Source organism: Phodopus roborovskii, unplaced genomic scaffold, assembly GCF_943737965.1.
Source record: "Phodopus roborovskii unplaced genomic scaffold, PHOROB, whole genome shotgun sequence".
Taxonomy (NCBI): Eukaryota; Metazoa; Chordata; class Mammalia; order Rodentia; family Cricetidae; genus Phodopus; species Phodopus roborovskii.
In genome coordinates this window covers 4,024,174-4,048,854 of record NW_026126547.1, presented here as the reverse complement: position 1 = coordinate 4,048,854, position 24,681 = coordinate 4,024,174, and the positions used below count along the sequence as shown (strand labels likewise).

Sequence of the window (24,681 nt, the reverse complement as noted above, 5' to 3'; positions counted from 1 at the left end):
TGGATAGCAAGGAGACATATCTTTACATGGTTCCCACAACAGAATGGGTCATACTCTACTTTCACAATCAAAGCTTAGGCTAGCAGTAGCCTTTGTGTATGACACTTAACAAGTTGAGATTTTCCATTCATTCCTGTTTGCTGAGAGTTTTTAATCATGAATTGAGTGTTTCTGTCTAATACATTTTCTGCATCAATTTGTATGATCATTTGAATTCCTTAGCCTGAGAAGGAATGAGGCAATATTTTTTTAGTATAGACAATCTTGAATCTGTAATAAATTTAATTGGTATATGGCTTCTGATTTGAGCTTTACATTGATAGATGAGTCTCATTAGCATTTTGTTCAGTTTTTTTTTTTTTTTTTTTTTTTTTTTTTTTTGCTGATGTTCATGAGTGCTATTGGTCTGTAGTTTCTTTTCTTTTTTTAAAATAACTTCTTTATTGACTCTTTGGGAGTTTCAAATCATGCACCCTAATTCTGTTCACCTCCTGGCCCCACCTACCCTCCCCTCATCCCTACCTTGCACCCCCCCCCCACACCCCTCTGCACATAAGGAAATAAATTCAAAGTAAGCAAGCAAGTGAACCAAAGCAAAACAAACAAAGAAACAACAACAAAATAAAACCCCAACCAAAAACAAAAATGGAACAAACAGAAAACCCAAAACAAAAACCACAACAGCAGAAAATATTTCTTTGCTTCTTCTTTCCTGCCTCTCCGGCCCCTCTTCATCTGTCCTGGTGGCAGTGGAGGTTTCAGTGTACCATACTGTACACCTCTTTGTCACATCAGTTTTACTGGCATATGTTTATTACAATGAGTCACGGGTCTGGTTCAATGCCTCTGGCTTCTGGTACACCATCATCACTGGATCCCCACCACAACTCTGGGATATCCTGTGCTACGATGAGTCTTGTTAGAGATATTGCATGTATTATTCCACAGGACCAGTCCTTTCACTGTCTCCTGCAGATCCTAGATGGGGTAGATTCTCAAGGCCTGGCTGTAGCCACGTTGATCAGTTTGGGCCCATCGGGCCACCCATCTAGGGTGAATGGGTCAAGTCAACTCCCCTACATGGAAACTTTCTGGGTTTTTTACCTTGGCCTTTAGTGAGGGGTTGAGGTCATCTCTGTAGCATGCACGGACAAGCTCTCTTGCTGTAGTGTCCAGTGAGAGGCAAGGTCAGACATATGTGGCTTTGGTTGCCACCAAGTGTCATAAGGATGCTCAAGGTCAGATCAGCCATCTGAGTCCAGGTTGGTGTTTGAGGGCCAGGATGCATCCAGATCTGAGTAACCTGTGCTACAACATAATGTCATGGTTACGTATGGGCCAGAGCTGCAGCTGAGGTACATGTCAGGGTCTGTGGCCCATCTGCAGCCAGGGTTTGTGACTCAACTGCAGCCAGGTTCTGTGCTGATGTCTGATAAACCTGTTACCATGGGAGGCTGTACCATATTGCTGCTGGGACAGTGGTGACATTCAGACCCAGCCACTGTTGAGGACCATGTCAGAGTCCATGGTTCTGCCATGGCTGGGGTCTGTGCTGAAATCAGGGTCCTGTAATGTCTTTATTTGTGATACCTTAGTCCAGTTTTGACATTAGCGTAATATTGGCCTCATAGAATGGACTAGAAAATGATCCTTTGAATTCTATTTCTTGGAAATAATTTTAGAGAATTGTTAGAATTTGTTCCTACATGTCCAATGCATTTATAAAAGAACATATTTAAGTCTAACTGTTTTGGGGGGACTTGTTAATGACTGATTCCATCTTTTTAATAAGCAGAAAACAGTTCAGATGATCTAAGTACATTTGTGTGAATTTTGATTGCTTGCAAATTTCAAAGGATTCATTAAAGTCACTTAAATCAAATACCTGGGCAAAGATTTACCCATAATGTCCACTGTTTCTCATTTGAGGCTATGAGAGCAGTAGCACTGAGTTCTCTATTCCTGTCAGTGGTCATGCATATCTTCTCTCTTTTAATTAACTATTCTAGCTCCAGGTTCATGCATTGTATTCATTTAGTTGATTTTTCTTTTCAATTTGGATTAATTTCTTTTTATTTTTATGGATTTGCATTATTGTTTTTTAGTTCTAAAATGGAAACTTAACCAAATAAACTTAACTTTAAACATATCTTATTTTTATGTACTCAATGTTACAAAGTTCCATATAGGCATTGTACAGTTTTACTGAGTTGTATTTTCATTTAGTTCAAAATAATTTTTAAATTGTCTTAAGATTGTTTAGTTCATATATTTCCACAGTGTTGTTTAATGCCAATATATTTTGGTATTTTTTCTGTCTTTCCTCTTTGAGTTACTGTTTTAGTTTAAACATTATCTTACTTTTTATATTACTTTATTTTACATATCGATCCCAGTTCCCTTTCCCTCCCTCTATCCCTCCCTCTTTCCCTCTCCCCCACCCTCTCATGCCCCCCAACAACCTTCCCCTTCCTTCCCCCCCCATTCCACATGTAGGGTGATGCCCTCCAGGAGGGTCCATCTAAATCTGTCAGGTCATTGGAGTAGGGACTAGGATTTCTCTACTGTCTCCAGGTTAAGGGAGTATCCCTCCATGGGGAAAGTGCCCGCAAAGTCCTTTTGTGTACCAGGAATACATCCTGGTTCCACTTTATCAGGTCCCTTAGACTGCTCAGGATTTCTAGCTGAGACCCATGTTCAGGGGGTCAGAGTCAGTTCCATGCAGGATTCCCAGCTATGAGTCTGGGGGTCCATTAACTCCTCCTTGTTCAGGTAAGCTGTCTCTATGTATTTCTGCAGCCTGGTCTTGTCCTCCCTCTCTGCATCTGGATTCCAGTTCGGATCAGTGTTTAGTTGTGGGTGTTTGCCTCTGTTTCCATCTGCTACTAGATGAGGGCTCATTGATAATGGATAAGTTAGTCACTGATCTCATTATCAGGGAAAGGCATTTATGGTAGCCTGTCCAATGTTGCTCAAATTGTGATAACTACAATGGACACATGCTTTTGCTGGTAACTTTGTGTTGAATTATTTGAGGGACTGCAAGATACTATTCCAAAAGTTTAACCACTTTAGAGTATCATTATCAATGCACAAAGTTTTTTTTTTTTTTTTTACATTTACAGGAATTCTTTTCTCTTAACTGTGTCTAATCTATCATGTCAGTGGGTTTGAAATGTGGGTTGTGATTCAGGCTTGCCTTTTCTAAGCAACCAATAAATTTGCTTTATTTGTGTGTTTGTTGGGCATTTGTACATTGTTATGTATAGACATTTAATTTATATATAAATAATGTATGGAATGAGAGAAAAAAATTACTAACTGTACATATGACAGAAGATTATCTTTTTTATTTAGATTGCATGAAAAATTCAAAAAACTAAGCAAGAAACAAAGCTCTCAAAGAATTTTATAAATGATCAGTTGACATAAGAAAAACTTGAGTAGTCATGAAATGAATGATAATTTAACTAAATACAGATTGTGTCTTAACTCTATCAGAATGGTGGTTATTACAAAAGGAAATAGGAATAAATCCTTGCAAGAGTTTGGACAAAAAGGAATATGCACTTACTGCTGATAGAAATATGAACTAGTCTGTCCACTGTCAATGTCAGCATGGTGTTTCCTTAACTATCTAAAAATATATCTATCATGTGATCCACAAAACCCTGCTGAGTGAGTATTTATACCAAGGACTATTCACCAACATATCACAGAGACACCTCACATCAGTGTTCACTTGAAGCACTGCGTAGAATAGCTAATTTATATACCCAACATAGGTGGCCTAGAGTAGAGAAAGAAAATGTGCTATATATACACAATAGAACATTTTTCAGCCATAATGATAAATTAAATTAATATTTAATATTATTAGCATAGTTATAATAAATAAATAACACAGTCAATAACTTAACATAACTATAGATACATATAATAAGCAAAATTAAACCAGTCTCAGAAAGGAAAATGTGTCTTCTCTCACTTATAATAGTTCCTAGATTTTATTTCAATTCATAAAAACATATACTTGTATGTGACATGAAAGTGAACCAAACTTTCTAAGGAAACACGAAGGACAGGGAAAAGGCATGAGGATCAGGAAGGGAGGCAATGGGTGCAGAAAGTATTTTACTGAGCACACAGCAATACTTATATAAAAGTATTTAAATGAGAAAATTAAATGTAAGCATTATTGATTTTCTTCTTTTTAAATTTTTTATTTATTAAAAGGATTTTTTTTTTTCATTTTACATACCAACTCCAGTTCCTCTTTCCTCTCCTCCTCCTGTTCCCCACCCAATGCCCCATCCACTTCTCAGTAAAGGTAAGGCCTTCCATGGGAAGTTGACAAAGTCTGGCATATCAAGCTAAAACAGGACCAAGCCCCTTCCTTCTGTATTAACATTGAGCAAGGTATCCTCCCATAGAGAACCGGTTCCAGAAATCCAGTTCTTGCACTGGAGATAAATCCTGGTCCCACTGCCAGTGGCCTCACAGAATGCCCAAGCCACACAACTGCCAACCACATTCAGAGAACTCAGTTCAGTTCTATTCAGGTTTCTCAGCTATCAGTTCAGTGAGTTCCCACTAGCTCACATCAGCTGTCTCTGTGGCTTCCCCCATTATGATATTTGTTTGCTCATATAATCTGACCTCACTCTCTTTGACTGGACTCAGATGGTTCAGCTCACTGCTTAGCTGTGGATCTCTTCTTCTGCTTCCATCAGGCACTGGATAAAGTTTCTATGATGACAATTATGGTGATCATCAATCTTATTATAGAGGAAGGCCAGCTCAGGCATCCTCTCCACTATTGTTAGGAGTCTTAGCTCTGGTCATCCTTGTGGATTCCTGAGAGTTTCCCTACCACCAAAACCCCATAATGGCTCCATCTATTAAGATTCCTTTGTCTTGTTCTCCCTCTATGTCCCTTCCCCAACCCCAAACCCAACCATCCCTTATGTTCTCTTCACCCCCTCCCCACTCCCAATTTACTCAGGAGATATTATCTATTGCCCTTTCCCGGAGGCATCCATGCTTGCCTCTCTCAGGGCCTTGTTACCCAAGGGCTCAGGGATTATGGATTGTAGCCTGGTTATCATTTTATTTATATCTAATATGCACTTATGAGGTGAGTACATACTGTGTTTATCTTTCTGGATCTGGGTTACCTCACTTTCGACTTTTTTTCTAGTTCCATCCATTTGCCTGCAAATTTTGCAATGCCATGGTTCTTTTACCTCTGAGTAATGCTTACTCCATGGTGTAAATGTACACATTTTCTTTATCCATTCTTCAGTTGAGTGGCATCTAAGTTGTTCTGCCTATTCTAAATAATTGAATTCTTCCAATGCTTTTTTTGCTATATTTAAATATTCTAAAATTTCTTTTTGTTCTACTAATTTCTTACTGTTTACATTCAGTATTATATTGCATATGTTAACCTAAACAATTTGAAAAGAAAGTTAAAAGTTATAAAAATCTGAAAGAAAATAAAAGTATTTCTGTTTGCAGGTGGCATGAGGCTATAAATTAAAAAATTATAACACACACACATACACCCCCTCCTCTATGCATGTAGCTAGATACAAACCCATGGAGGTATACAAACTATGGACAAAATTGGGTAAACTTATGGGAAGTTTGCAAGACACAAAAACCAGTAGTGTTGTGGAATCTTAACCATAAAATGTGAAAAAAAGATCAATGAAAAAAAAATTCTATTTACAAAAGATTCTAAAAAAAATGAATTTTGATCTATACCCACAGAACCAATCTCACAGTTTCAGCTACTCAAGGCCAACTAAAATCTGAAAAATTTCAGAAATAAACAATACATAAAGTTTGAATTCTGTAGTATGATAAATCATAACATCATTCAGCTTTGTCTCAACATAATAAAGAGAATTTATGGTTTTGACCAGTGTATCCTCACTGTATATGCCATTATCTAGTTAGGTATATCATGGGCATCTCAGTTACCAGATAATGTGTTATAGTACCACAGAACCTACATTCCAATGACTCTTATGTTACTCAGTAATGGCCTGAAAGTATAAGCTTAGCGATGTTCAAACTCAGGTATGCCAAGAGCATATGCTGATTTGTAATATACTTTCTTTACGTAAAAATCATCAATTTGTAAGGAAAGGAAAATGAATGTTTAAGTTGCTAATGTATATGGTTAGAATCAGTCTTCATGAAAGGGTGAAGAAGGAAAAGAATTGTAATTTAGTTTTCCTGCCCCCCTTCAAATTTTAATTATTCCCATAGTACATGATAGTATTTTTATCATTTATTTTGCTCCATTTCATCTCACAGACATTGAATAATCCTGGTGATATTATGAGGAGTGACTACACTATAGTGAGATATCCGGGTCACCCAACATCTCCATTCAAGAAAAAATGATACTTTGTCAGAGACATGTATGACATTTAAAATTTTATTGTAGTATGCATTATGTTATAATCTGTCTATTTTGTTATTATTTTATTCATGCCTTACTTAAAAACTTATAAATTAATATTTATAATGAGTATATATAAAATAAATAACATATATAAGATTTGGTACTATGGTTTCAGGTATGCACTAAAGGTCTTAGTATAAAACTGGATGAATAAGAGAAGAGGATCTGTAATTGAAAATAAATTTAACAAAAGTCTTTATGTTAAACACTACATATTCTTAATGAACGACAATGAAGAGACACCAATCAAAGGTAAGAGTCTCTATTCCTTAGCATTATGAAAAATAAATATCAAGATTATAAATTCTCCAGTCTGATTGGTCTATCCATAAAGCCCATTATTGAAATTATAATGTAATTTTTCATAAAAAATAGAAAATTTCTACATATAAAATGCAAGATCCTAACACAAAAAGAACAATGAGCAAAAGCAAAACAAAGATGGAGACATCTTGGCATTTGATTTCAAAATGCATCAAAGCTGTAAAGTCAAAATAGCTTTTTTGTGGCAGTAAGACAGACACAGACCAATGTAACAAACTAGAGACAAATCATTGTATCTACTTTCAAGTGATCTTCTACCAAGACAACTACAACACATACTGGCAAACATTCCATTTTTGAAATGACTGTCAGGTTAATGAATAAAAAATGTGTGTGTGTGTGTGTGTGTGTGTGTGTGTGTGTGTGTGTGTGTGTGTTTGTGTGTGTACTCAAGCACTCACACATTTGTGTGTGACTTGTGTTTACAATGCATTGGGTCTTACAAAGGAGACACTGCCACAAAGGATCAAAGGACAACACAGCTAAAGCTGCAATATACTATGCCAAACAAAGGAAGCCTAGCACAAGATTGGAAATATGACCTGGTGTCATTTACACATGAAATCTTAATGAGCTGAACTCAGAAGACCAGGAAGTAGATTGATAATGGCTGCAGGGAAGGCCTGTGAAGCCAAGGAATCAATAAGTAAAAATTATACTTACAATGATTAAATTCTGTGTATCCAATGTTCGGCCTGGTGAAAACAGTTAATAATAATTAATGTTTGCTTCAAAGTCACCCATCAAGTATGGGTGTCACAAATGAACATGCTCAGTAAGGAGGTTGAAGCAAAAGGATTGTAAGCTCCCAGGCAGCCTGGGCTACATGAGCTCCTGTCTTTCAATGGAAAGAACAGTCAAGGGAGACATACCAAAGAGAGAGGAAAAGGTGACAAGAGAGAGACAGAGAGAGGAGGGGAAGCAAAAAGGGAATTCAAGAGATATCATAAATTTTCTACTACAAAAATGTGTTATATATGGACAGGTTTGTTAATTTGATTTCACCATTTTTTAAAATATACATATGGTACAAACTATGTGTATAATTCTGTGCTGTTTTTTTGGTTTTGATTTTTGGTCTACTTGACACCACTATTGTCATCTGGAAAAAAGAGGCCTCACTTGAGAAAACACCTCCATCAGATTGGCCTGTAGAGCATTTTTTTTTTTTTTATCAATGATTGATATGCAAGAGTCCAAACCACTATAGACAGTATCATCCTTGGGCAGGTGGCCCTGAGTAGTGAGAGAAAACAAGTGAGCAAACCCTAGAGATCAAGTCAGTAAGCAGTGTTCCTCCATGGTCTCTGCCTCAGTTCAAGGGACATGGCTAGAATTATTGCTTGGACTTTCCTTCATGATTCAACAGTGATCCATATACATAAGCCAAATAAAATCTTTCCTCTCCAAATTGCCTTTGGTCATATTCTTTATCACAGTAAGAGAATGCAAACTAAGAAAACAACAAACACATAAAACTTTCTTTGTTGATTATTACTATAAGCCTGAAAAGAAGAAGCAAGAAAGCAAACAAGGCTTGCCTGGCTTTAAATGTTCTGGCATCATCCTGCTCAGGATTCTTCCAGCAACTCGGCTTTATGCTTTTATAATTTACCAATTTTGAAAAATACATTATTCAAATACTTTCTGTGCCCTTTTATCTTTTTATTCTGCTACTCCAGTAGCAACCTTATGTCCCTTAAGACCATCATGCAGACTTGGACATTGAGTTGGGTTTGCTTAATTTATTCATTTTCTTGACTATCCTTTGGGGAAGTTTCACCTGACCTACCTTCAAGCCACTCTTCAGTCCCCTGATGAACACATCAAAAGATTTGCTTCTCTATGAGCATCCTGTAATTTTCCCGTGTCTCCTTCCGGTGCTTCCTCAGCACTGCTACAGCTCAGCTTCCATTACCCATGCATTTTCCATGCCATATCTTTGTTTGCTTTGTTTGTTAATTGCCTAATTGATTTGAATGATCCCATCTTATACCTAATGTTGATTACTTTTTATCTTCACATCATCTTTCCTGCTTTCTTTACAAGCTTGCAGGTTTTTTGTTTTTGATTTTTTTGTTTTGTTTTGTTTTGTTTTTGTTTTTCTCAGCACCTAGGTGAACCATAGTATGTACTTCACAGCTGATCTACCGGTAAAGACCAGTTGCACTCAATTGTTTGTGGAAGCTGGAGGTTCCCAAGGCTCTGTTGGGTGTCAATCTCTTGTGAGTTTTTTGATATTGTCCTTGTTTATTTACTCTTTACGCAGAAGTGCTCTCTTAGGTTGTCAGCATTGGTGGGATGTGCCCTTATGATATTAGACATCTTGCCAGTCTGTGTTTAAAAAATTCTATTTGGAAGATTGGTAATTAAAAAAAAAAGTAACACCAACATATGGCTATAGGAACTACCAGTAATATTGGTAAGTAACATCAATTTTTTTTCAAGTATTAGGTAAGTAATACAATCTTAAGTTCACTCACCTCATAGATCTCCCTCTCATTGTGGAATGAAGACACCAGCAGCAAACATATAGCATTTCAGATGTTCAATTGTGCCACACCCCAACCAATTTATCTTTGCTGGGGTACTTTAAACCTGCTTTACTCAACTACAGGTTACCCTTGGCTCCTGGCTACCTTTGACCTGGTTAGTACAGCTTTTCAAATTCATCATTTCCCATCTCTAGGGTATGAAATTTTGACCTGCTTTAAGCAAGGATCATGTTGAGTTGATTCAGCATGAATGCTTCTCTCTGATGCCTTCTCTTAGTGACCTCCCATCTGCCAACCCCTTTGCTTGATTTGTTGGTTATAAAAAGTCAACTTCACTTCTTGCTTTGTTGAAAGTTGAGATAATCACTTTTCTTTATTATAAATCATGAATGAAGTTTCTCTACTACTTTAAAATTGCCAGAATAGTTTTTCTTCAATGGAATTTAAACAATTACCCTAACTTCTTCCAGTAGAGTCATCCTCAGTATCCCAGAGAGATCCTTCCAGGGCTCTTTCAGATACTGAAGTCCTCAAATACTCAAGTCTCATCTGCAATAGATCAATATTAGTACAGACCCTGTACATATTCTCCTCTATATTATATCTCTAAATCATTCATAGTATATAATGTTATGTACATGATATTCAAATAATTGGTATGCTGTGAAGCTAGGGAATAATGACAAGTTTACCTTTTGTACATTTAATAGTTAATATATTGGAGGTTCAAACTGATGGTCAAATAAGGAAAGCAGTCAGCCACTAGCTCTTACCTCTACTTATGCTCAGACCAAAGGGGTGATTGATCCTCAGATTGCTCCCTACTTCACTGCTCCTCAAATTTATTCAAACTGCTATGCTTTCTTCAACATAGCTAAAGACTAATTCCTAAGATTGGCATTTCTTCTTTTTATCCCTTTCAAATTCTGGGATTAAAGGCATATGACCCCAAGCGCTGAGATCACCTCTTTGTGAACTGTTTCTCTTTAACTGGATCAATTTTGTGTAGCTCAGTGTGGCTTTGAACTAACAGAGATACATTTGCTTCTCTCTTGTGTCCTGAGATTAAAGGTGTGTGCCACCACTGCCTGGCTCTACGGCTAGCTAGTATGGCTGCCTGGATTAAAACTGTGTATTGCATACACACCCAGTTGTGAAACTGGAGAACCAGCATTTGACCAATCCAAGCTTTCTGAATGTGGGTGTCAGTTAGACGGCCTGGTCAGTCTATGGAACCTCTGGCAGGGGAACCAGTGCATGAATGGACTTTGGGAGCCCATTCCCCATGGAAGGCTACTCTCTCAGCCTAGATGTACAGGGCCTTCCCTCAAATGATATGACAGACTTCAATGATCACCCATGGAAGCACTCACCCTCCCTCGGTGGGTAGTGGGAGTCATGAGACGATGGGAGGGAGAGGGAACTGGAAATGATATGTAAAATAAGATTGTTTCTAAATAAAAACAAAAGGGAAAAGAGTGTGTATCAATATTGCCTAGCTCTATGCCCTATAGGTAGCTTTGCTTTCTGTGCCCTTAGGCAGACTTTAATAAAACATAAACAATATATCATCACAATATCCGATGAGTCTCAATAATAAATTCTACAGGTTCAAGTGACTCCCAAGAGTTTCTTGCTTCTTGATGATAGACCAATGAAGTGATGAATCTTGGGAGTCACTTGAACATACACATTTTGCAAAGGCCACAGAAGAAGATTGTCTCCTCTGGCCTCTGAAACTGCAGCCCTGGCTCAGCCACTCTTCCTTTCCATAGAACTGAGAAGTCTATACCACACACCTGCTTGCTGAATATGTGTGCTTAGCTTCAGGAGAAAGAATAGCTCTGCACAATTCAAAGCAGACTTGATCTAACAGAGACCAAATGATAGGCACATCAGTTCATGTGAGATATAATGTTACCACCCAAAATGTTGGTGTCACTATTAGCAACAATAATAAAGAACTTATTACATAGAAAGCACATTGATGTGTGTAGGAGTCAGAAGGCAGTTTGTGGTAACTTATTCTCTCCTTCCACCATCTGAGTCCTAGGATAGAACTCAGGTCTAATGCTTGTTGGCAAATATCTTTACCCATTAAGCGAATCCATCAACTCCTCAAACATCTTTAAAACCCTGAATTATTAACATTGGACAGTATATAGGCAGATTTGTAATGATTAGAATAGATAGTAGTTCAATACCATGCATTCTAAGACATAGCTTCTGGCTAGGAAATGGTTCATATCTCTTAGAGAAGCAGTGTGTCACCAATATCCAGGTCTACAAAAGTGACAAAAGCTGTACTCCGACTGTTGGGAATTTGCCTCTAGAGTACTGGCAGATAAGAATAGAAATGAGAAAAAAAGAAATAGAATGATTATTCTATATTATGTATACCAGTATGCTAGCAGATAATGGAAATAAGGAAAAGTTTCTACAATAAGATAGTGTTATATATATTCGCAGTAAATTGTCCTTTAATTGATCTAGTAAAATATTATGTAGCCATGAATGGTATTAAAGAGCAGTAACAAAAAATACTCTTAGTAGTGCAAATAACCAAATGAAAATAAAAGTTTCAGTCACACAATAACTATGAATAATCAAAATTTATGTATGAATATAGGAAAAGGAAGGTGTAGGGCTGTGGAAAACAAGGCAATGGTGGGAGGATTTTGGAATGAATTTGAAATATAATTTTTAGACATAAGTAACAACATAGTAAAATAAGGAAGTGAGTATTTTTCATGTTACCATCCAGGATAATGCTATTTTATGATGTAATTATAATCTCAAAAGTAAAAAATAAACACCTTTATTAAAACTTAAGGAATTATATTTTCCTAAAAATAACAGCTACTATTAAAGTCAAGCAATACAGCTTGGATATATAATAACTTCAGAGGAACACTTAGCCAAATGTTACACAAAAGAGTTCTTGGAAAAAAAAAAAACACTCTATCAAGAGTTAAAAAACAACTGACATCCAGTTAAATGATTTACAAAATAACTGCATAATTACTCCATGGACTATAATAGCATTTTCCCCATCTAAAACATGCATATTAATTATGTTTGACTATTTTACACAAATGTGTCCATGAATCTGGGAACAATATTTTAGAAATCATATAACATGGAGATATGCTATGTTAAATGGCTGTTTTTGTATGTTTATCTTTCAGATTTCTTAGGGAAATAATGCACAGAATAAAGCTTTCCAGATGGGGGAATGTTCTTCTGTATATGTGTTTGTCTTATTGGCTAATGAATAAAACACTGATTGGCCAGGCAGGAAGTGAGATAGCATGTCAGATACTGCCACTAGCTAACCATAGAGGTCTGGAGGTCTGTACAGACAGGCAGGGAATGACATGGCTGGGCAGAAATAGCTTTCTTTTCTTCAGAAATGTAGCAGGTAAAGGAGATTCAGGTCCGGCATTCCTGGTAAGCCAAGACCACCTGGAAATACTTAGATTAATAGAAAGAATATGTTAATAGTTAACTTATATATATACATATATATATAGTTTTATATATATATAGTTATAGTTATAGTATATATATATATATATATATATATATATATATATAGTTAGAGCCAATAAGAAACCATTGCCAATGGGCAATAGTTTCATAATTTATATAGCATCTCTGTGTGCTCTTTGGGGCTGATGGCGGCTGTGGGAACAGGCTGGTGGAAAAGTGCTCATAAAACTTTCCAGAACACATTTTCTTTTTTAAAAAAATTTATTTATTTATTTGTGTGTGTGTATGTGTGTGTGTGTATGATGTGTGTATGTCTATGTACAGCGGCATATGTACCTGGTACCTGCAGAGGCCAGAAGAAGGTATTGGATCCCCTGGAACTAAGTTACAGACAGTTTGAGCTTTCATGTGATTGCTGGGAATTGAACGCAGGGCCTCTGGAAGAGCAACCAGCACTCTTAACTGCTGAGCCATCTCTCCAGCCCTCCAGAACCCATTTTCAAAGTTCTTGTTGGACTGTTTCATCTGTGAGCTAAATTTGTCTTAGTGGTATAAGCAATAGTTATCTGATATTCTTGTGTAAAGTGTCCATGAAAGTGTGTGCAATTTGCTTGCATGAGGGATCAAATAAATAAGATATAAGAGTATATTCTGTCTTGATCAACATCTATAACTTCATAATAATCAGACTTTGCTTTTCCTGACAATAGAGTATTTATTAATTTCTAAAAAGTGAATTATGTGTAATGTTTAATGAGTCATATAGTCATATATTCACAGTGATGTATTTAAAAGAAATAAAGCACTTAAAATGAAAAAAAAATGGCATCTTTCCACAATGCAATATATTGGGAAATTCAGTCCCAGTATTCAGCCAATACAATAAGATTTTGAACAATTGTATATGCACCCCAGACAATGCTAGTTCATTGTCAACAAATTGCATAATCTCAAGGACATCATTCTGTTCTATGTATCTGAATGATGAACATAGCAAGGACTGAATCTACAGCTCAAGTCAGTAAGTAGTCGATGGGGCTTCCTGCTGGAGTGTAGGAAAGACGTCCCTGCACAATAAAGAGGATATGGCACAAGCACACAAAAGAATGACAAACATTTGCCTTCTGTCTTCTTAACATCTACTTCACTGTGCTGTGGTTAAGTTTATGCATCAATCTACCTAGCTGTAAAATGAATGGCTGTCCAATGCAGTTATCACAAAGCTATTTTTCCTCACATTGTTTATAGATAGACCTAGAGTAGTTCATGGATTATTAACAAGAGATTTCATCCACACAACTCACTAGGGATATTTAATATTGATATTGAGCATTAAATGATGGCATCTTTGTCCAAACATTTTTAGCTAAATAATCTGAGAATGAAGATCAATATAACACACACACTCACAAGCAAACTTTTTCAGTTTGATTTTTGTTTTTGTTTTGTTTGTTTGTTTGTTTTGTTTTTTTGAGACAGGGTTTCTCTGTGTATCTTTGGTTGTTCTAGAACTCACTCTGTAAACCAAGCTGGCCTCAAACTCACAGAGATTCATCTGTCTCTGCCTTCCAAGTGCTGGGATTAAAGGCATGTACCACCATGCCTGGCTCACTTGAGAGCTTTTAAGTCCTTAAACATAGTAGTTCCTTTTTTGTTTTTGTTTTTTTAATCCCTAGTTTATTTATGCAGACAACCCATAGATAAGACATTCTTCCTCTAGGATCCAAATGCTTTTGAAGCTACATGGCTTCAGGCTTGTCTCCCACTTCAAGCTCGAGACTCTCAGGGGACTGACAATAGGTCTGGAAAGCCTCCCAGGGACTGACTGTTCAAGTCAAATTTGCAGAATTCTTGTGCCAGCTCCCCTGGTTCAGCCACTAGCCACTTTACCTCAGTGTCATAAGGTAGCTCAACATAGCCAGAGAGGGGAGTCTTCCGGAAAGTATGCCCCTTAACACACCAGTCTGTCAGGATCCTTCTTAGATTAGGGTGGTTAACAAAGACAACTCTGAACATGTCTCAGACCTCCCTCTCATACCAGTTGGATGCCTTGTGCAAAGAGACTATGGACTCAATGACTGTCAGCTCATCTGCATAGGTTTTCACCAGGATCCCAGAGTTGAAGCACAGTGACAGCAGGTTGTAGACAATCTCAAAATTGTTCTGCTGAGTTAGGGCATCTACTGCTGTTATGTCAGCCAAGGATTTGAATTTTGCATTTGGTATGATCCTTGAGGAAAGTCAGCACTGAGATGACTCCATCCGGATGGATACAGATTTCTCATTCATCAAAGCAGGTCAGCTGAACTTGTTGGATATACTTGGGTAGGATTTCAGCCACATGCTCTCTAGAAGCTTGATCTGAGAGTGGGGTGCTTATCAGCCCTCCTGCACTCTCTTTCCTCTCCCACTGCAACAGCACTGAGGGTCGCCCAGCTGCCTGCCCTGTCTGTGGAAACACCAGCAGAGTCTGGTTACAGCAGCCACCATGCCTTTTCTTTATTATGTCTCAAAGAATCAGTAGAGGCCTGCGGTGGAAACTGCATTACAAAGTTGAGTTACTGTTGCTGTATGGGAGCAAGCATGTCTTAACTTCAGTCACAGTGATCTCCAGCTTGGCCATATGATATACCACATTCAGTGGGATGGCAGTGACTCTTATGACAGTCCCTTCTTTGCAAAGCCTCTTATAGCTATTTAGTGGATCCTCTTTTGATATCATTTTTCCCCCTGTGAAATATTAGGTATCTAAGGTGGACTTGACTTATATTAGGGAAACACTCTATCATTGGCCTTCTTCCCCAAACCTAATTTCTTTCAACATCAACCCTGTTTATTTCATATTGTCCACTCCTAGACAGGATAAGAAAAGAGTTACAGCTGATACACAGTTGATGACTACATAACAGCATAGTCTAATGAAAGCAGGAAATGGAAACCATGGTAACATGTGTAAAAATTTAAATAAATGATGTAGTCATCCATTCAAATGCTTTTAAGAAAAACATGAAAACACACTAATGAGACATTGTGGAACAAAATATTTGAAGTTGTGCCACGTACATGATCTGCATTTGTGAATAAGCCACAATGAAATATTATTTTATACAATGGACATACACTAATAAAGTAAGTAAAATTTTGTATAAAATAAATGAATTGAATATGAATTAGAATAGGAAACTAAAAGCAAGGCAATTTTGTCTTCTTATTTGTTTAAAATATTTTTAAGCAAATAAACAAAATGTACCTTACTAATTCCTGAATAGCGATACTACATTTCATGACTATTCTAGTCACACACACACACACACACACACACACACACACACACAATTTGCAGGAAATGCTTTCATTTTGAGAAGTTTTGGTGAGAATAAATACCCCTTCCCTTTCAAAACCACTGCATTAAAAAAAAAAAAAAAAAAAAAAAAAAAAAAAAAAAAAAGGCTTTTTGATAAAGAACTGTGTTAAATTTGCCCAGAAGGGAAACATGGAGACAAAGTGGTACTAGATCTAAGAATCTAAGTCATGTGCATTCTTACTCCTACCCAAGCGTATGGGAAGATCCATGCCCATCGGTGAAAGTACAATGCCCTATTCTCAGTGTTGCATCAGCTACAAGACCTTAGGGGCCAGGTTCCTCCAAAGTCTGTTAATTTGTGGTGTTTGCATTTATGTTATTTCTGAGAATTTCCTAAGCAATGGCTCCAACATAGAAATGACTCAGAGTTCATAGTCTGAATCATTTGCTGTGGCTACATCTGAAACAAATGCAAAGACAGAGACAAATTATTCAGTATGTATTTCAGTAATTTTAATTAAAAATAATTTAGGACTGTCTAAGAGTATTTTTGTGGTGTTTTTTAAAGTATGTGTCTTACATGTTTTCATTCGGTTTTTTATAAAACGTTGATCCATCTACACTAAGAGGAAAAAATAAAGAATACATTTCTGTTAGAGGTGAGAACGGACGGGGGTTTTCCCTTTGCCTGCCCGTGTTCTATCCACTATCTCCCTTGTTGTAGTCTGCAGGAATACTGGAGGGCCTCTGATACCTTCAGGTCAGATATCCAATAATGGACCCTGAGAAACCTAGTCACTAGGCTCTTAGAGTCATAGCCCATAGCCATTACCTATGCATAGCTTTCCTAAGAGCAATGAATGTTCTTGAAGCTCTCTTCCCTGAAAAGAATACAGGAGACATTATGCATCCATTGCCTTCATTGTTGGAGGCTTGTCTTCACCTGTTAAGTATTAGAATTTGTACATATGAAAAAAATCCATGTTTAAGTGTTAGTAGCTGAGTGAAGGAAACAGGACACATACAATAACAAACACTGTCCCAGCTCTTATCTTCATCAAATCAAACACTGATATGATTACATAATTAGAGTTTATATGACTTTCCAAATCCTTTTACGCTAAAATATAACATGCTTGCAATATTTCTTAAAAAGACAGGAGAGAAGTCCTAGTCCCTACTTCAAATGATTTGATAGATTTACATGACCCCACCTTGATGGCATTGCCCTACATGTGGGGTGGGGAGATGGGAGGGGAGGGTGGTCAGGGTGTATGTGAGGGGGCAGAGAGGGTAAGAGAGCGGGAAGGAGGGAGGGAGAGGGAACTGGAATCGACATATAAAATAAAAAATAATTAAATAAAAAATAAGTCATTGATATATATGTTCTTCACACACACACACACACTATATATATATATATATATATATATATATATATATGTGTGTGTGTGTGTGTGTGTGTGTGTGTGTGTGTGTGTGTGTGTGTGTGATTTGGGACCAAGAGGTCTAAATAATCTGCCCAGATTCTATAACTATCACAGCCAATATCCAAATCCATTGTGATGACTTTCTAATTGCATTTTCTTTCCAAAGGTTCGGTATGCTTTCTGATATATTCAGTCTATATATGTAACTGGCCACTTCATATGCCCTTTCAGACATAGGATGATTAGCATTTCAAGTTCATTATGTCTGACATGGCATCTTTAACCCCCCCCCCATATTCTCCTCAAGCTAAACAAATGTCTTCACTGGTTTCTGGAGGTCTCCTGTGTAGACAGAAGTTTCTGTCCTGCCTGGTCCCATAGTCATTTAGTCCCAAACACACAAATGTTCATATTAATTATAAGCTGTTTGGCCAATGGCTCTGGCTTCTTACTGACTAGCTCTCTCTTTCTATTAATCTGTGTATCTCAATGTGCTCTTGGCTTACTGGTGGTGTCCAGGCCTCTTACTTCCTTGGCAGCTATAAGGCATCTCACTGGCAACTCACTTTCTGCTTCCTTCTCTCATAATTCTCCTAGTATGGTCCTCAGGCCTATACTTCCTGCCTGGCTACATCCTGCCTGTCCATTGGCCAAAACAGCTTTATTCATCAACCAATAGGAGAAGCATATATCCACAGCACATAGAAGGACATCCTCCATCACTCTTTACCCTACACATTGATACCTGCTTCTATTTCTCTCTCTGATAGCCACAACAAATAAATCAACATATGCATATTTATTTGTATTTATATTTTTATTCTTTTAAACCATCAAGTCTTGCAACTATGTGTCCATTACATCTCTCTGTAACTATTTGTTAGGATTTTCTAGAAAAAAAATTATTTGTATTTGTTATGCTTTTTTAGAGAAAGAGAACAAAGAATACACGGAGATATGGATATGGTAGGGAAAGGAAGAAGGGAAGAATGGTAGTAAGGCAGAGGGGAGGGCCAAGCATTTGACTGAGGACTCCATTCACAGGATTGTGTGCTGAGAATCACACAATATGAATTGTGGGCTATGGGGTTGAAACTGCATTCAGTCTTTCTGACTATTGGTTAGAAGAGTTTCTTTACCACTGTGTTTTCAGTCTTTTTTTCTCTCAATGCCTTCCATTCTTTAGACAAAATGGTCCATAGTATGAAAGATCACCGGCTTTACTAACAGTTTATTGGTTTAAATATTAGCCCTATATTAAAAATAATTATCTACACAGGAGTTTTTCTAGATTCTTTTTTCTCTCTTTTTAGAATTAGTTAATTTTTCTTATTTTATATATCAACCCCAGTTCCCTCTCCCTCCCTCCCTCTCTTACACCATCTCATGCCCCCCAACAAACCTTCCATGCCATGTCCCCCCACTTCACAGGGATGGTGATGCCTTTCAGGAGGGGGTCAACAGAATCTATCAAGCCATTTGGAGAGGGACTAGGCTCTTCCTCCTGCCTCTTTCTTAAGGAGGTGTCCAGCCAGTACATGAAATTGGCAATCAACCTATTCTAGCTCTAAGTCAGAGCTCCATCACCCATCTGTATGCTGTTAAACTCACAACACATAGAATACCGGGGTGGATAAAGGAGGAGACTTGTGTGTATAACATCTTTAACTTCTTAATAACAATGGAAGCATTGTTATTAGAGTCAAGCCTGAAATCCTTTCCTAGGTTTACAAAGCCATCCAATATGACATCATTGGGCTTCATCTCACATGCTTCATTCTCTGTTTTAATGGCACATTGTTATCCTGTCTTTGTTTCTTTTACTACTGGGTCCCAGCCTGTGCGTCTGCCTCTCCCTGTTTCTTTCCAGTGTCACCATTAGTTGGCCTGTTAGGACTGAGCTCAACTGGAACTCTTTTAATGCCTCTGTGGGCAATAAAGTGCTGTTCTGAAGATTTGTAATCATGTTTTCAGGAGCACAACAGAGATGTTCAGTGAACACTTGTTAGATGTATGGATCACATAAGTGTTCTCATACCTGTTGTGTTATGACTCTGCTTGGCTGTTGCAGAATACTTGATCACACTGTGAAATTCCCAGACTGTGTTAATAAAATTAACCTTGGATCAGGGAGCAGAGCCAGAGTCTAGTTGATAGGAACTAGCCATAGCAAATACAGGTGAGCCAGGGATACTAATAGATGCACAGGAAGGAGTAGGGAGGGACTTAGAGATTTTTGGTTTGGGTTGAGTAGAGGTGTTTCTCTTGCTGGGTCTCTAGACAAGAAGGAAGGTCTAGCTGGTTGCTTTGCAGCTTCTCTGATCTAGCTGGTTTACACCCCCAATCTGACACCCAAGTTTTTATTCATGAACAAAATGATAAAGACTTAGTTACAAGCCTACACTTGGTGGCCACAAGCAAGCCAGTGTCTTTGGGACAAGATATCCCGCCAGGCCTCAGTCTCAGCAGCATGCTGCTGACTGCATGGCTACAGGGTACAGATGGCAGTTAAAATATTAGTAGATTCAAGTGTGGCTGCTAAGCTGATAGTAAAACAACACTCGGCATGGCAGGAAACAGTTAACTTTACACTCTGTTTGCAGGTTTCCCGAAGCAGTAGTTTTTCATACATACTTGACAATGTTATGGAAGGGGAGTCTGACGGCCAGGAGTAAGTCAGGTACCGAATGGGTACTTGAAATGTAGAAACCTATCAGTCAAAGTATGCTGGAGGCTCCTCTTGATTCCAGAAAATGAAAAGTTTATGAGCTCCCTGTCTTAGAATCTTTAAAGACCTTGGGGTATGTTTTGAATTACGATTTTAAAAGAGCAGGGCCATTTTAACTCCCTCATTAAGTCAGAAATGTTGCAAACATAACCGTGTAACCTGTAGCCTCTGTATTGATTAAAACATGACTGCAGACCTTATTTGTAGCAGCATAAACTATAGACTTTTAATTTCTGCCACTTATCCAGAAAACTTTTCTTTGCCAAAGGGGGTAACAAATACTCCTGAGCTTTGAAGTAAGAGAATGACACTGTAAAATGAAAGAGGTGAATCAAAAGGCTTATTGTAACATAGAGGTATAATAACTGCTCAACAAAAATAACAGGACAATTATGAACTTTTAATGGAAAACACGGGTACATTTTCCTTTCACCTGTGAAATACAGTCTATTAAGAGACATCTGTTTAATTTTCACACCAGTAACACAAAATGAGATTGTGTTGAGAATGGTTCTGACATGCTTCATTTTATTCTTACGGCCTTGTGAAAATATTATTAACATCTTCTAGGAGTATAATTACGTGAAAATGAAAAATGGTCTCAAGTTTTAGGCTTTTCTTTTTAAATGAGTCATTATAGATCTGAAATAAATACCAAAGATCATGTGCCTAATTAACAAGAAAATGTGCTATGAAGATCAGAGAGGTTCCTTAGGATGGATACACAGGCTGAGACAGGAAGGCGTGTATAAAAAAGGGGGGATATTTCTTCAGAGACACACAGACAAGTATCACCCAGATAAACCCAAAGCAAAGAATCATCCTTTGAATACAATGTGAGTACTACTGCCTGTGAGCCTTGTGGGATTAAAAAAAAAAAAAGAGTTTTTTAAAATCACCTTTTGTTTATTTTGTCACTTATACTCCCTACACATTTGTGGAGTGCCCATAAAATTCTAGAAATTTTGGTAGACATGGGAAATATATAAGGATAAAACTCAGTGACTATTTAACACAACTTGAAGTCAAGGAGTCAGGTGGGCAAGAATACATATAATTTAAACTGGTACTTTGGGTGATAATAGACCAGATGACTTGTATCAACTGTCCTAATAATGGTCTACAAAAAGAAAAATATGTCTTAGAAATTTTACTAGGCTAGGGAAACAGCACAATGCTGCAATGCTTGCCTATCATGAGGCCTTGGGGCTGTTCCTGAGAATTGCAAAACTAAATTATTGAAGTCAGTACTAAAAAGACTCAGGAAAAATGTGTAAGACTCCAAAAGCAGCATCTGGATTTGCTGTTGCACAGGTCATGGAGATTTCTGGGAAGACGAAGAACTAAATGATGAGATCACAACCCTGAGCACAGAGGAGAAAAACTTTAGGGCATTCAGGATCCCCAGTGCAATCTACCGAGACCACCCTGAATGCTGGAAGCACAAAGGGCAGGCCCTCCCTAGAAAGGCAACTTCTAATAAGCTTCTTTATTGAAATGACCTGCAAGGACTCTAGCTTGTAATTTTGTCCAAGTACGCAGTAAAAAGAGAAGCAAATCCTTTAGAGGAAAAATACACAGCATCACTCTGGCCTTAAAATTTTTATTTTATAAATATTAAAAAAAAAATACAACAATACAATTTATGGAATGCCATTCACTATAAGAGAACATCTATGGGCCCAGCATGGTGGAGCTTTGGAGGCACTGTGGCTCTCAAGAGGTCTGAAAGCTGAGCAGATTGAGTGTTTGATAGCTCTGCTTATATATTTCAGAGAAGCCAAATCGCAGAGAAAACTGTCGTATTTCCAAAATAGGAGCGGGAGAGAGCGAGAAACAAAGGATCACAGAACCACCGTGCACAGGGCAAATGCCTGGGCTGGGTGAAGACCAGGGCTCCAATTGATGAATGACCGATGGTTCATTTATGAAGGATTCTGAGAAATCACTCTGGGGTAACTCGGTGGAAGGAAAAAGCCCTCGTTTATGAATTTTTTCTCCTGGACCATGTGCTTCTCACACCAAATATTGGAGAGAACTCACTTTGTGCTACAAGCAAGGAAAGAATGGGGAACCATGTGAAGAAGCCCAGAGCCTGCTGCTGTTCTTTGTGAGGTCAGTCTCATAGGGACCAGATCAGAGGCCAGCTCCCGAGGTTTCACAAGTACAGCTGACCCAGAGAGAGGCAGACACTCAACTCTAGATCTCTGGACATCCTATCCCATGGAGGGAAGATATGAGTGAAATACCAAAAGTCTAAGAAGTTCAAGTTTAGAGCCTAAAGGTCAGCAAAATACTAAAACCTGTTCTACCTTCCCCAGAAACTTACCACCATATATAGAACCCTGTCTGCTGGAATCTTTGTCCCCAGGAAAGTGCATTTGGTCTCCTAAAAACACTGAGGCAAGACTAAAATGAAAGGAAAAAGAAAACAATTATCTGAGCTGGAGTCAGATTGATTTTCTGAAGATAAAATGTAATATACCTAGATGAATCTTAGGTAGTCTCAAAGATTGCTGGGGCTGTGATCTTCCTAACTCAGTTTCTACTTTTGATGCTGGGGAAATTTTTCATCATTGTTTCTGAAACTGTGCGTCTATTCTCTCCCAAATTTTCTAGATATTATAATTATACACTTCTTACATCATTTACAGCCTTCACACAGTTCTTGAAACTTCTGTTTTTTTTTTTTTAATGTACTCCTCTTAGTAGTTTTTTAAATTTACAGTTTCTATGGCTCTATCTTCAAGTGCAGAATGTCTTTCCTCAGTTATGTCCATTCTAGCCACTTTTCATTTCACTCATCATTTTGAACTCCAGAAATTCCATTTATTTCTTAGGATTGCTTTTTATATTCCTACTTACATTGTGAATCTGTTCTTCAATGGTGTCTACTTTTCCCATTAAAGTCTTTAGCATATAAATCATAGGTTTTTTTAATTTTCAAAAGGTCTTCCACATATTTTGATCATTCTTTCTCCTCCCCCTGAAATCCTACCAGATCTTCCCCACCTCCCTACCCATCCAACTTCATGTTCTTTCTCTTTCTTTCTTATTCAAATAATAGCAAAAACATAATCAAATAATTCCAAAGCAAAACAAACAGCCTACAAAAATCACACACAAATAGACCCAAAACCTTGCATTTTGTGTTGGCCAATTGTTTCTCGGCAGCAGTTCTGCCCTAGAATGAGGTTGATACACTCATTGACACTATATTGGGTAAAACTAATTTTTATATTCACAGCAGGTATCAATCACAAACAATTTCCTGGTTAGGATTGGATTTTGTGTCCACTTCCCATTCTTAGTGCTGGGATTTTGATGGTTTTGAACCTATTCAAGTTTTTATGACTTCTTTCACAATCTCTCTGAATTCATATGTAAATCAGTTCTGTTGTGTTTGGAAGACAGCGTTTCTTTGGAATCATCTACTTCTTATGGCTTTTAAAAATACTTCTGCCCATCTTCCACATAGATGATACCTGATCCTAAAGGGAAGGAGGCATTTGAAAAATACATCCCAATTTGGGTTGAATATTCTGAACTCTGTTCATTACCCATTTGTGGATCTCTTTGTTAATTACTGTCTACTAAAAGAAGAAGCTTCTTTGGTGAGGGTTGAGCTACACTCTAGTTTATTGGTACACCAATGTGTTATTTGTACTAATTTTATTGCTATGTTCCTTTAACAAAATAACAGTAATAGGTTTTCCTTTAGGTCATTGACCTATCTAATCTTAGACTACTGGCCACTATAACAATGCTATGCATGAGTTTCATCTCATGGAGTGTTCTTTAAATACAATGAAAAAGTTGTTACTTCCTTAACATTTGTGCAACTTATGAACCAGTATATTTAGGAGGCTGTGGGATTTCTAGCACAATGATCCTGATGAGGTAAAGGGAAGAGTGCAGATGTTATATATCATTATGTGTCTATTCCGTTAATATAAAAAAATCATCTTTTACTAAATCATAGTTGTTGTTTTGCATGCATTATTTTTTCTTATTTTACATATAGATCCCAGTTCCCTATCCCAATCTCCCTTCTTCTCTCTCTCCCTCCCTCCCATGACCCAGATCACCCTCCCACACCACCCCACCCCCACTCCAGGTGGGGAGGGTGATGCCTTCCAGGAGGGATGAACAAAATCTGTATTTTTTTTTAATGCAATTTTGATAAGTCCAGTGTTCTCTTCAGAAGCATGGCCTAACACCTTCCTGCTATAGATTTCCTTGGTCACAACTTATACAAGAAGTTTTTCAAGTCAAGATTAAAATTCACTTTATCTCCTTTTCTTACATGCCTTTAATCCCATTACTCAGGAGGCAGAGGCAGGCAGGTCTCTGTCAGTTCGAGGGAGGCCAGCCTGGTCTACAGAGCTAGTTTCAGGACAGGCTCCAAAGCAATACAGAGAAACCCTACC

At 37.7% G+C, this 24,681-nt stretch overlaps 1 pseudogene; it reads right to left on the bottom strand.

The window, feature by feature from the left end:
• Positions 1 to 14,528: 14,528 nt before the first annotated feature.
• Positions 14,529 to 24,681, bottom strand: part of LOC127233892 (NADH dehydrogenase [ubiquinone] iron-sulfur protein 3, mitochondrial-like) — a 48,678-nt pseudogene continuing 38,525 nt past the window's right edge.